Raw genomic sequence first — 15,070 nt, forward strand, 5'->3', positions numbered from 1 at the left:
GTTTACATACTACATCAAAACTTAAAACAAGCAAGAAAAGAAAGCTCTGTGAGTCACATATGGCCTTCTAATATAACACATTCTATATAGCCTGGTACAGATTTGACTGCAGCTTGTATACAGTTCTACCTTTAAATATCTCATAATCTTTGTGCAGATTACACAAACGTAATCCACAGCTCCACAACCTCAAACTACATGCATTTTTAACCAATCAAACCTTCCTGGTATGTTTTCTCAGTGACTGCAGCGGGCTGCTGAAATATGAATGTGCCCTCTGTTTGCCCCCTTTTTGCCGCTCAATACAGATGCACCACTAGCCAAGTATAGTGACACACATTTGAAGCAATCCAGGGAGCGTGGCAGGTGAGCAGAAAGGAAGGTAGAGGAGAACACAGCTGAGTCGGGATTTGAGACAGAAAACATCTAATGTTGTGAGAGCTCACTCCTGGGAGTATCTGACCCCATTTCAAACCTTTATGTTGCATTACAAAGACATTAGTTCAAGGACAGCTGTCTATGTTGTATTCAATAAATAGATAACTGAATGAATACGAATGGACGTTTCTAGTGAATAAGAAGGACCATCTCCTAAAAAATGAGAATTCTCAGAGCCAAGGACAGTAAAGAAAGAAAGAAGAAAAGACTGAGTGATTACATTATGCCATGATTTATCTATCCGATCCTGCTCAGTATAAAGATGATGACGTGCTATAGATGTTCAACTAGACAGAAAAAAAGGAGAAGAATCGGCTGGCTGTATTGATTTTTTATCATATACGTGATGTATGAAGCAGAGACGATGATGTTTATGGACTTCTACTCATCGTAAACGAGGCTGCAGTTATTGATTGGAGTAAGTGTATTTTTACAGTCAATCAGGCAGGCTGCCTCACAGGCAACACACACATTAAGAGCCACATGAAATGGATGCCACTAGTCTCCGGTCATTTCTAGAGCCGGACTGCTTCACGGTTCCTTATGATGACACCTGAAAACTTGAATGAAAGTTTAATGTTTAATGAAGAGTGTGTGTGACTATGCGTTGTGGGGACCCACAGTATCATGGAAAAAAGTCTTCATGTTCTGTCTGTTTTTCAGCTTCAAAAAACAAACAAACAAACAACAACAAACAAACAAACAAAAAAACATTTGGTTTGGGTTAGGTACAGGTAGCAATATTTAGAAAAAAAGAACCCCCAAAAAGAATTGGCCCCCAAAAATATTTAAACATTTGTGCTACACTTCAGTTCATTGTGTTGGGAAACAACATGTTAAGCCAAGTGGTATTTATTTTAAACAGATCATTCCAACACTTTCATTTCCTTTTTGGCAAAGTATTCTCAGAAAACGTGGCTGATCTCAATCATTTATCATTTGAGCAGTTTTTTATACAGACTTCTGCTGGTTTTCATCCAAAATGCCTTTGTACAGTTCATGATCTCATCAATATACACAACCTCACTGACACCACTGTAAGAAAAACATCCCCAGACTGCTGTAGTCTTAGTGCAGTAGGGATGGGTGGATCAATATTGAAGTATCAATACCTTCTTTCTGAGAATCGAACCTCAATACTTTGTTTTCTTTAAGTAGCAAACCGAATATATCTTTATTTGAATGTGTCTTTGATGTGACAAAGTGAAACAAATATGCATATATTACTGCAAATGAATATGTAGAACACACAGGCCCAGACAGCCACATGAGACTCTGTAATGGAATATGGACTCCAGTCAGATTATTTAACACTATTAAGGTTCTCAGATTTTTAATGACCAAATTTACTGCTTTTAACTGTAGAATTCCTCTTTTTTACATGTGCAGGAATACTTTGAGAAGTCTCAGTTTTGGTATTGAGATATAAACCTTGTACAGGATCAAAACAAACATTAATGGTGACTCCCATACTTATAGTGTAGTCTGGCTGGAATTCTTCTCCAGGCTTTCTCCACATCTTCCATCACTTTGATGTTGTGCTAAAAGTGCTTTCCCTGAAACAAATAGCATTTTGCTAAACATTTTATGAAGTGATCTAAAAATGTCAATAAAGTTCCTTAATGAATAGTGTCCAAATACTTTTTAGAGCCATGTTAATTACGGTGACTGCAATACAGACTTGTGTGTGTATTTTCAGTATATAATTGGTGACATGAACTATCCTAAAGCTAAACCGTTAAATAGTATTTATCATAGATTGTAGCTTAGATGGCATGCAGCAACAGGTTCACGCTACAAAACGGGAAAAAAACATTATTAAAAAATATCATTTCACACTGACCCCATGTATCCAGTACTCTATACAGAGCCTTCACAAAATTGGCCATGACGAATCTAATTTACTTTGCTAAAAACTGAGAAATTACTGAGGAGATTAGTCTAATTTCAGCACCACAGTTTAGCCACCTGATCGATCACCTGACGCGACTCTTCCTCTGGTGCAACTTTCCCGCGCGTTATTTTTTCCCCACCTATATTCCGACAAGCCCCGCCTCCTGCATTGGGATTGGCCGGCAGTTCATACGCACAAGCAGTCCGCCTTAAGATGAGTAAGTACTGTTTTCATGTGCATAAATAAAATTTTGATGGATTTGGTCTGGATATTTTCAAGGGAACACGCTTTCTTATACGCACGTAGGCCTATATGTGAGAGGCCTAAATGTATGTTGCTGACATTAATTTTTTGAAATTTCATTTTATTTCGGTGTGTTGGATTAGCACCTGGACTGTTTGCGTCTTTGAACTTTAGTGATTTATTTTAGAATAAAAGGATCCCAAAAAGACAAGAATGGCACTTAACAAGCTTCAGTTCCTTTGCTGATAGATGCTAAACGCTGGACGTCCGAGGAAATTCCACCGCAGTTCTATAGGGATTAGCACTTAGTTGGTCTTGGCAGCTGCTTGTGCTCCTATTTGAATCATTATTCCACCGAAATTACAATACTGTTACTTAAATGTGCATATTGCTTGTAAATATGAACTACTAGCCAATCCCGGTTCAGGGGGCGGAGCTTGTCGGAATACGGGCGGGAACAAAATAACGCCAGTCAGACTCCCCCGCGCAGGCGGGAACAGAGTCAAAACCGGCGGTGTTTGAGAGCGGAGTGCCCCGGCTGCTCTCGGTCCTGCCCTGCCCTCACATGAGTGAGTGCTGAGGCTGAGAGAAGAGCAGACAGCCCGGCGTCATCATCGGGCTCCGAGCGCCTGATTTCACCAGGTTCACCTGCTGCTCCGACTCCGCTGAAGGTGGAGCGATGAGTACCGCGGATTCCTCTCCAAACGCCGACTGCTTGCGAGGTAAGGTAACCCTCCCGCCGCGGCTCGTGCTCCTTTTTGCCTTCATCACTCGCGTCTTTTCTGGAGCTCGTGGACCTACAATGATTCCATTTCATTCAAATTATAATATCAGGCTGAGGGAGTTATTTTATTTGGGATAAACATACAAGAGTAAAAGCTGTCCGTTCTGCTCGCTCTCCGTCTCCACTCGTGACGTGTTTTCAGACTGATTTACAAAATACATTTTCCAAACTTTGCTCTTAAAGGGGATATGGAAGCATGTAAGATGCTCTCACCTTTAACTCGAGCTGCGGTGAGATGAGCCTGAACACTGAAGCAATTCGGCCAGTTAAGGTGTTTTGTGCAGGAATTCCGACAAAACGTTTTCATTTTATTAACTATATAACCGTGACAGTAAGCCGGGTGTTCATATGAGGGACAGTCTGCGTTGAGAATCTTCCACATTAAAAGTGAAAGGGAGAGATAATTCTCAGCATATGTGCCTAAATCCCCCTCAGCCTCTCCACAGCTGGAAGAGAAATCAGTGCTATGCACTTTCCATAGAAATGAATGAAGTACACTCTTAAAGATAGTTCTTCAAGATTTCTTTAGTGAAGGGAATGGTTCTACGTGGAATCATGAGTTCCATGAAGAACCATTTCATGCTTAAATGGTTCTCAGCAAATGGTTATTTGAAATGGTTCCACAGATTGATGGAGAATGTGTTGCGTATAGTTCTAAGTAGAAATTTTTTTGAGCACCACAAAGGGTTCCTCTATTGTTACAAGCTTGACATCATAACAGTAGAAGAACCCTTTTTGGTGCTATTTAGAACCATATTCAAAAAGGAGTGATGTGTTGAGTCTGTGTGCGTTTGCAGGTAAAATCCTGTAGGCTTCTAATCTAATCTAATCTAATCTAATCTAATATAATATAATATAATATAATATGCTAGGGGTGGGCAATAGGATGGGTGATATTTTGTCATTATTGTGACAGGTTTCTTTACTTTTCTGAGCATACTGCGGATATCCTCAGTACTTGAGCACTGACCAACTACATTTTCATTGATGACATATGAGTTTTGATGGCTATCGGGCTGATATCAACAGAAACACTGTATTGGATATCAGAGGGAAATAAGATTGAATCTGATCTGATCCTGTAACAAACCGATCCTGAAATAGCACTCACATTGTGTGGTGTGATGTTGTTAGCTGTATATTTTTTCCTGTGGGGTAGTAGAGTAGTAGAGCCTACTTTTAGACACTCATCTTACGTGAAGTGCGTAAGTAAAAGGCTTAATGATTTTTAAAGAAAAAATAGCAGGTCCGTGTTGGCCAATATTAAAAATTTTATATTAGTATCGCAAAGAAAAATTGTTAAATGTTAAACGAAAATCATTGCACACATAGTTTCTGATATATAAATGTGGTACTACTCTGACTTTTTTCCTGTTCCAACGTATCAAACCTCATAAAAACCTCATGTGATCTGTGCATTGTTAAAGTGTCTAGTGGCATTGTGATGTTATGTTTTTACCATATTGTCCACCCTAAATATGATTTAATATAACCCTAAACATTCTGAGAACTGTCCACTGGCCTCTCTTTCCCCACCTTCAGGAGCCTGATTAGGCTTCTTTAGAGGGGCTTCAATTAATTCCCTCTTAATTCCCTCTATTAGCGTTGCAGAAGTTGATAAGTGTGTAATGGAGACGAACCTGCCTGCTGCAGTTGGTACCTTGTCTGCTCGCCTCCTGCTTCAGGCAGCCTGAGCTGTTGAAAGTCTCCAGCATTAAGAGTAGATAGACACAGCATGGCAGGGAAAAGCGCTCCAGGGATGCGTGCACCTGTTCTGACCCCATGCTTAAGCACAGTCTTTTCCAGTCCTGCTCCTGGAGTCTCCCGGCTCTGCACGTTATAGAGCTTTTCCCGCTCAGCACCTGACCTGAAGTGTCATTAGCTTATTATGAAGCCATGAGCTTAAAACAGGTATGCTAGAGCAAGAAGAACACTAAAGTGTGCAGTGCAGAGGGATTCTAGCAACGGGAGTGGAAAACACTGCTGTAGCATCTGCCAGTTAATTACAGCAGCTAAAGCCAATTGGTGTGGCATCGATATCCATTTGGAGATTTTTTCAGTGCAGCAAGTCGAAGCTCTTTGTTTGCGTTAAATAGATTAGTCTGGTTTCAGTATAAATGAAAAAAGCGTTTATTTTGTACTGGCTGGATGACCAAAGAGTTCAGGAGGAGCAGTAAAAATAGACAGCATGTCCATCTTTTCACTGTAGATCCTCACCAGTGCAACAGTTGCGCGGGACTCGCTGCCAGTTTGTGTTAAGCTGTCTGTTTGAGAGCATCTGATCTGTTTGGAGTTGAATCTCTGTGCCATGGGCTAAGTGATTCACCTTTAATTAAAAGGATGAATGTGGGTGTTTAATAAATAAATAAATGCATCTTTTTTGCCTAGTGAGGGCAGACACAGTTTGATTGCTTTCTCAGATTCAGTCCCAGGAGCTAAAGATATCTTTGAACTGGTTGTCCTCAGTGCAGCAGTAATAGTGGTGGTTAATTTGTATGCATGGTTTTCTCCCTTATGCACAGTTTTCTGTCCTTGTGTGAAAAGGTGTAGTTTGTTTTACTGCATAGCAGAGCGTTGTCTGTTTACATGTAATGTACTGAACATGTGGGATGATACATGTCATGTGAACTCTGTGAACATAAATATATCCAAATATTCTGAATATATCATTCACTCCCCGGTCTATACAATCCATATATAGGAACTTACATGTAACCAGCCTGTTCTGAGCTCACTGTTTTTGTGATGTCACAAAGACCAAATGCATTTGCGTTAATCCCCCTATTGCTGACTACAGCAGGTTAGCTTCTCCAAGTCACACTGAAGTTAAAAGGAATTTTTATGCCCCAACTGTTTTTTGATTGAAGCGCAAAAAAGGGCAGCCATTCAGAACAGAGATATTTTACATATGTCGGTCCTAAAGGCACAGACTGTTTACTTATAAAAGATAAATAGATGTTGAAAATTGTAATGTGAAATGAATTAAAGGATGTTTTTGGTACATAAACTCATACAAACATTAAAGGAAAATAAAAGTTTGAGAAAAATATACAATATGAGCCCTTTGATAACAGAGCTAAGTTAGAGAGCCGCATCTTGATATCTTGAAAAAATAATTCACAGCTTAATGTAGGTTTTAGTTATTGTGGGCTGACATTAACTGCCTAGTTCAAACTGACATGCTTGTAGCAGGTTTAATAGGTGGCTGTTATTTTCTGGGGTGTGATTTACCAAACGAAGTCTATGCATAATGAGCACAGGATGGATGTGAGAGGCTATCAGTGCGCTGATGGAGAGGAGGGAGAGAGGGAGAGGGAGACGGGTGAACAGGACACTACTCATTATTTTCATACTTCACTGAATGCTGTGAATGGTTTGGCGTTTTTAACATAGCCTCAGAGTGTTTTCTGTTTGTTTGTTCTTTATTCAGACAGACAGACAACCTGTTTGTTGGGGAGAATAGGAAGTAGAGATATTTAAGAACAGAAGATAGTGACATCTTTAATTTGTTCTATCAATTATACTAGTAAATAAGTGATCTATAGGTTGATTATGTTGATGATGTAATGAAGCAATCAGATGCTAACAAAAAAGACAGTACAAATGGACTTCATTGAAACAGTAAAAGAACATGCATAGCCTTTCAAAGATTCCAAAATACTTTATTGGAAAAAACAAAGAAGCCTCTAAGGAATTTATAAAAATATAAACACTATGTGGAAAATGCATATGAATGGAGGTGTCCATCAAGATCTGTTACTTAGCCCTTTGGGGTCCATGAACGTGTCTGCATGTCAAATTCGATGTTTATATATGTTTCTCTATCTTTGCAATAATGCAGCGCGCTACGGTTCAAAGTAGAAATACAGTTCAAACATTTCCTGAATCTGTAGAGTCGCTCTTTCCATTCCATCGCATCGCGAGATCATACATGACATCACATCCAGAGTTATGAGGCTATGAAGACGAGTTGAGATACACGTCATCTGTCTCCATGTGTTATTGGTGGATTTGTGTGTCTGTCTACATTTTGTGTGAAACAGACCAGTGGACACACAAAATCACTAAGGAATTGACCATCACATCAGAAACCCTGTGTTTTTCATACAGTTGACATTAGAAACGTGAAATAGCTTGCAAAGAGTTTACAGCTGCTGAAGTTGCTGCAGTGGTCCAAAAATTGGGAAAATGCCCTTAGACCCCAAAGGGATACTGTAAAAGTAATGATGCAGATCCAAAAATCCAACTACCGCTGACCACAGCAGCATAAGATCACTTGAAAAGAACTTTGTGCATATCTTTCTGATACTCAGTACTATCAGATGGCCACTTCGTGCAACCGTGTGACATGTTGACCAGTTGGCAGCCAGAGGCAAGTCTCAGAGGGAACATTGCAGTGATTAGGAGTTCTGTTTAGCAGCTGGTGCACACTGCACTGTACAAACTTTTGGCCAAAAAGATGTTGTTTGTCTTTTTCCTTTGAAGTTTACTGACAGCTTACAGATACTACGTTACAGAAGAAAGGAACTGTGTTACTTTATAAACTAATGATCGTCTAAATGTGGTGCTGAAAATAAAAGAAAACATTCCTTCATGGATTCTTTACAATTAAGAGGCAAAGATTGATATTCATAGCTCTCCGTTATACATTCTTTTGTCACGTAACTTGAATTTACACTTCCGATTAGCAGCAGCATTGGGAAGTTATTACATTAATATTTTATGGTATCAAAGGAAGAAAACTATAAGCATGAGAGGAATGGCACATTTTTAAACATGTAAATGTATTCTGCTTTTTTGAGAGGGGGAAAAAGTAGACATTTTCCCTTCAGGCGGTTGAGAAGCTATCATGAAAGCTCCAACACGTTCAGCTCTAATGTGTGCCAGATTCAATCTCCAGGCCCTAATATTTACAGTTAATTAATATTCTCCTGCTGGAGCCACGACTTACAGGCTGTCTGCACCAAGTACAATGATAAGAACTAAAACTGTGCATGAGTGAAAAAATGAAAATTGGTCCTCTGCAAATAAATGGGTGTCTGTGCCACATTAATACTATAACTGTGATGTTCTGAAATGAACAACAGTAGTGGATATTTGCTTCTGAAATAATTGTCTTTCTCTGAATATCCCAGTGATTGCACTTTGAGTTTCATGAAAAAGGCATATACTTAGATAGCCTGCAATGATAAGACTTTATTTATGCAGGTTCCTACAAAGAATTACTGATTTGTCTTGTGTAGTTACAGTACAGCTCATTACTGTTTTCTCTATAGTCAAGTCTGGGGTAATGGACAGGTGTTTTCTTGTAAAATTGGTCTGCGTTATGTAAGTGGGCCTAAACTGCAGTAAATATGCTAGTGAGCACTAAAGATTTATGCCTCAGTAGCATATCAAGATAGATATATGCGATAGATCTGTACTAGTATGTAGATAGAGATGTGTATCGTGTGGTTGCTGTGCTCTTCAGCCACATTTCACTGCAAGCTCTGGTTGATCTAGATGGACAGTTGTTCCAAGAATGTCTGTTACGAGAATTGCCGTTGCCTGCAGTGAGCATTGTGGCATTGGGCATTAGAAAATGTTCATAACCCTTTAGGGTCCTGAGTTAATACCCTGACATAGAGCACAAACGAGGACAGGGCTTTGAGGCTAATTATATATAGCACAACAACTACATCTAAAATTGCTAATTTTAACCATGTCATACATTATTTGGTGTTTTGGGTCACTAGAAAGCCATCCTTCTACAGTCTGTCATAAACTGTGAAGTGCACTTTTTTTGTCAAGTAAAGAGACCATTGAGATTCAGCGCTGGATATCAGTGAGAATGTAGTGATGTATATACCAGTTTTTGAGATATACACATCAGAGGGGTCTTTGGCACAGAAAGTCTGGTGGGGCACAAAAACTGTAGGGGCAGCAGCCGATTCGTCAATGGAACTACCCACAAACCTGATCCAAACACAGATGCACTCCATCAATAAAATCTCAAATTCACAAATGAATGTAATGTGGTGCAGGAGTTAGTGGAAGTGAAGAATAAGTGATATGATAACAACATTAGATCTCACAAAACCTTGTTATACAGCATTGCATTACGAATTCAAAGTTATCAAGCGGTATACAGTCATCGTGGCCTGCGACTACGTGTATCCAAAGCAACATTTCAGAGCTGGGAAACACTTGGCTTTCCAGGCATTAGGATAACACACCTTGTAATAATGCAGAATGACTCACCAGTGACGTTCACTGCTCAAAAAGAAAAGATGCACAACAGTCTTTCATCTGGGCAAACTTGTCAAAAACTTTTCTCTCAAAGTCCAACTAACCATGAATGAATTCTAATGATAACAAAGCAAGGGCAGGCAAAGAAAGCAGAGCAGTGTTTTAAGTTACACTTGTAGTTAGCCATGTTTTTCTCTTGAACCTCTCTGGATTCACATGGATTTTTTGTCCTTTCCAGACTGAATGATGTTGAAATCTTCTGGCTGTTGTGGTCCCAAATGTTTAATCTCTAATTTCTGCTCCAATGGCAGGGTACCAAATTTAACTGTTATTACATTTTTTGACTTGACTCATTATATTACCTTGCTATTAGGAGTGGCTACCACAACTGATCAGCTAGCTATGCCCGCAAACGACGTTTACTAAACGTCTGGACAAATGTACGTTTATTTTTTTTTATTGGCTGCATTCAGCATGGGGCCAACGTGGTCATGCCCCACGGCTGGTTGTTGAAAGTGCGTTGAACATGCGCAGAGTGTTTTCAGCTGCTTACTTGACTAACGCTGACGGGCCGGCACCACACTCACCATATGAAGACTGCTAGGAGAAATAGGTAGGCTACTGGCATTTCCACAACAGGTAAAGGAAGATATTTGGAATGTATCTAATAGTGCTACCGTTATCGTATATAATAAATGAGCAACAATATTAGTTACGAAGAAAAAAATATATATCAGTGTTGTCGGAAGAAAACCTTGTATTTCCAAAATGATAACTTTACAGGAGAAGGAAAAAACCTACTTTACTTTTAATGTAAGTCAATGGAACCAGACATTTTTGTTCCAAGTTATTTTGGGCCATTTCTTTTGGTCCATTCTTCATGAACTTTACAGACAATGTAAAAGACAACAGGCATTTTCAAATTATGTCAAAACCTGAAAAACGGCAAAAATGGAGGTTTTCTTCTGACAACAGTGATATATTGGTTGATATACTGAATTATTGATCATGTCGTGCACTTCTGCAGAGTGACATCCCACCAGCCCCTAATGTAGAGACGCTCCTGATACACACACACACACACACACACACACACACACACACACACACACACAGCTGCTGATTAGAGCGGTCATGTGTCATAGGTGTTTGAGCAAATTGAAATGATTGTTCCTCACAGTGAATGACTCAGAACACCTGAGGCTACACACTTCATAGTGCCCTTATATGAACTTCAAACTTCAGACCCACAGACATTTAAGGCAGCGGCAAATCACTAAGCAGGTCCCAAATGAGGTCCGTAGCCATTTTTGAGGTATTAACTCAGTTTTTTCCATCATATTATACCTACATGAGAAGTTTAGTCATTGATGCCTTTAAAAGATCGACCTAGATTTGGCTCTTTTCATGCCCATAGAGACACTTCATGAGCTCTTTCTGTAAAATTGACTCAGATTTGGATTGATAGGATCAGGCTGACCAGATTTCTGATTAGCCCTTTGGGGAGAATGAGAGGGATTAGCTACAGTCCTTTTGCCTCTCTTCTGTCAATCTCGCAAGTCTTCCCAAACCTAAAGGCATCATTGTCTTTAATAGCTCAGAGATATAACCGAGAACCCATGGCTAATTCCGTAAGTCTCTCGAGATCTCATTTATTAGCGTAGTCGGCGTTAGTATTTTGGAGCTACCTCCCTAGTCATCCAACCTCTTTAGTGCTGTGAAGTGTGCGAGGACCATGAAGTTATCTGCCAGAGCCTCTTTTCCTCTCGCACAGGCCCATCCATAATAGATAAGTCACTGTAACTTACAGTGCAGGGGCATAACTAGGCTAATGCTGGAATTTGCATATTCTTGCTTACCTACATTATTCATAAGTGAGCCAGGGCTTGTGTATGCCTTTGTATCGTGATCCTACAGTCAAGATGCCTGTATGTGGCTAACCACACAGCGGATGGAAAAGTCCGTATTGATTCTCTTGCCTCGCAACACTACTACTGTTACCCCCGCAGCATCAAAAAATCACATCTGCCCATTGCCAAGGCGAAGACTCATTAAAAAGGAATGAATTCTGATGAGGTTTCGTGGATGCATGCAACAGGACAGGTTCTGTGCTTTCTTCTGTTCGGTTTGCTGTCGTTTTGGAATAATGGGTTGAGGTTGAGCGGGAGAAGCTGGGAGGGTGATGGTGGGGTGACGATGAGTGCTCTGACACCTAATTTGAGAGATTTCAAAGAGGCCTCTTCCCTCTTCCCACATCAGGGATTGTAAGGTAGCAGATGCCATCATTTCTGAACGTTATGAGGTGAATTTATCATTCTCCTTGATGAATGGGGAGTTATTTATTCATCGGTTTTGTTCCCTTTAAGTCACAGCCAGAGAGCCACATCTGAGGGAGTTTGCCATTTTATTGCATGTTGTACGTCACTGCGCATGCCTTTCCATGTGTGTCTTTTGATTAGTCCTTTCTGTTTTTTTGAAGGGGATTTCTGCCTGCCATCCATTGTATTTTTCCCCACCACCTCTTTTTACTTGTAGGCTCTCAGAAGCTTCTTCTGAAACGTTTGTGATGTATAGTTCCATGTTTATGTAATATGCGTTCTTCTGATTTTGAGAAATAATTGAACTTATTTTAATTCAGAAGTGTTCCATTGCTGTGAGGCTCTTCACACAGCTTTTTTTAACTCCAAGGAGATATTAAGATAATGAGGGCAGTCATTTGTCTGGCGCCTTGACAAGGTGACGAGGAAGAGACCGCGGACTGCTTTCATGCACACACATTATGCATATCAAATGGTGTCATAGCAACTGGTGAAGGCCTTCATTAAATGGCGATCAAGCCTTTTGCAAACCGTCTCCTCGAAAAACCAAAGAAGCCGTCTCAAGTGCCGCTAGGTAGCTTTGACTGAAAGTACAGGGATGTCTCTAAACTGTAAACTAAATTTGGAATGATTTGTGACTTTGAGGCAAAAAATGAGATTGAAATAGCTTTTTTTTGGACACAGAAGACATTGCAGAAGATATTCTCAGGCATGGTATTGAGTTTTGATGCCAAGTATAATCTAATGGATGAGTATTGAAGAGTGTGTGTTTTTGCTTTTGTAATATTAAGAACTTAAATTACATTAAACAGAAAGGCTTCTTTCTTTTCTAAGTTATGCAGCAAAGCTCTATGCTTTCTTTCACACCTAGCCTTGTCAAGTCATTTTCTAACATTCACACATCCTAAAACAGTGAGCACAGGCTCGATAGCTCAATCTGAGACACTCGCACGCCCACCATCCCTCGCCTGCAAATCAGATACTTTGGTAAACTGGGCTACAACTCTCAACACCTCTATGCTTACAAGATTTGTGGTGTAAAAAGAAGAGTGACTCATTCAGCCATTTTTCTAGATTTATGCGTTATCAGGTAGTTATTGTGTGTGTGCCTCAGGCTTGGGCAGTGTACCAGAAATACTGTTTACTGAGGAATGGAATTGATGGGTGAGGTCGGCGGGGGGGGGTGTATTTTTCCATATAGCTATTTGGGGAGGTTCACTACACTGAAAATGTACTAGAAGGCAGTTAGAATTAAGTATTTTGAACATTTTAGCTGTTTTGCACCATATGTTTCATCTACGCCCCGTGCCTTGTATGTGCTTTAGGCTTGGGAAGCATACCAGAAATACTGTTTACAGGTGAATGGAATTAATCTTATTAAAACATCCTGTTAAACAATATATAATATAAATATATCATATATAATATAAATCCTTCATATACACTACATGTTCAGAAGTTTGTAGATACCTGCTCATCCAACGTTTCTTTTCTGAAATTAAGGGTATTAAGGCAGTTGATCACCCTTTGCTGCAGTAACAACTTCTACTCTTATAGGAAGGCTTTACAGGTGTTAGAACATTGCTGTGAGGATCTGATTGCATTCAGCCACGAGAGCATTGATGAGGCCAGCTGCCGATGTCCTAGATCACAAATGCCACTCCAACTCATCCCGAAGGTATTAGATGGTCTCCATCACATTTGAGAACACAGTTCCACTGCTCCAAAGCCCAAAGCTGGGGGACTTTATACCCCTTTAGTTGACACTTGGCATTGGCCCAGCGACCTTAGGCTCATGTGTGGCTGCGGCAGTGTCCCATCCTGTTGGCACTGCTTTCCTATGCAGATTACACTAGTTGTGTGTACACAATTGAATGTCCGTATCAGTAAGAGGGGCCTTAAAGTAGCTGAAATCACTGATTAGAAAAGCTGTCTGGATACTTTTGGGAAAACTTTATGAAATGCTTTTAAAAAAGGGAAAAAAAAACATTTAAAAACTTGCCGCATGGCGCCATTGAATAGTTTCTTCTAAGCACCGTGAGTTGTCTTGCTGAAGACCTCGCTACAAGAGGCGACTTCCCTGTAATTAGAAGGCTATACTTAGCTGCTAATAAAGCAGCCAAGTAAGGAGTTTAAAATTAAACTTTTTTTTGAAAACTTATCAGAAAAATAACTTTAGTTAAAAGCTGGCAGTGGTTGAGCATGTTAAAGGTGAGAGGCTACAGAATTACTGAGTTTTTGTAAAAAAAAATCCTTTACTGATGCCAATTCCAACATATTGACTTTGATACAGATTCCTAGATGATGCCTTATTAACAAGTTCGTTGTCCGTTAAACCAGAAATGAGTGTGAGGTGTCTGAAGTGAATATATTTATGATCCGCAGTGGATTGCAGATTAATCAAGAAACACTGACATTAATAACATACACGTGGAGTGTAATTTAGACAGCACATCACCGGTTTGCGGCTAAATCACGATGCGGCTAAAACTGACATTTGAATAGTTTTCAATACGCAGTAGTATTGAAGTAATTTAGTCAATACCATGAAAGTGTTGGATTTCAATATGTCTTCCATGTGTGTTGGTGGTGCCTGCTTAGCATTAATATCTTCTTTAACTAAAGCTGCAGTGGGCAATGCAGAGTGATACAGCAGAGGAAGAAAAAACAGTGGCAAGAGTTCAAGTGAGGCTGGGCTTAAAACTGTCAAAAAGCTGCAGTGGTCTTCTTTGCAAGCAGGTTATCTTTACCCCAGAAATTCAGTAGCAGCATTGCTGACCATCATTTTAAAACAAAAATATGTCTAGTCAAAGCTAAAGAAGTTACAAAAATAGTTCATGTAACACCCAAGCATACTGAGACATAAGAATTTTGACATCAAACTGCCATCATATTACATGTGCTGTCGTATTTCTATGTTTCTGTAGTTTGTGTGGCATCTTCAGCGAGGGCTGCACAACATGTCAGTTCTTCATCACTATTGCAATATTGGCCTATTAAGCCCTCAAATTCCATTACCCAGTTGTGTGCTGTAAACATCTTACCAGTTGGAGATGTTTTGTGGGTTTTCTTTAACAATTTCAATACAGTACAGAAAAGTTTAAAAAGTACAAAAAAGTACATTGAAATTTGAAGTTATTTCAGCCTCTTCTGAAGCTTTTTCAT

At 39.7% G+C, this 15,070-nt stretch overlaps 1 protein-coding gene across 1 annotated transcript in view; it reads left to right on the forward strand.

The window, feature by feature from the left end:
• Positions 1 to 3,105: 3,105 nt before the first annotated feature.
• Positions 3,106 to 15,070, forward strand: part of hs3st1l1 (heparan sulfate (glucosamine) 3-O-sulfotransferase 1-like1) — a 47,810-nt gene continuing 35,845 nt past the window's right edge. The window contains exon 1 of the mRNA XM_036574579.1: positions 3,106 to 3,297. The gene's annotated coding sequence lies outside the window, so the exon portion shown is untranslated. The remainder of the gene's footprint in view (positions 3,298 to 15,070) is intronic.

Source organism: Colossoma macropomum, unplaced genomic scaffold (assembly GCF_904425465.1).
Source record: "Colossoma macropomum unplaced genomic scaffold, Colossoma_macropomum, whole genome shotgun sequence".
Taxonomy (NCBI): domain Eukaryota; kingdom Metazoa; phylum Chordata; class Actinopteri; order Characiformes; family Serrasalmidae; genus Colossoma; species Colossoma macropomum.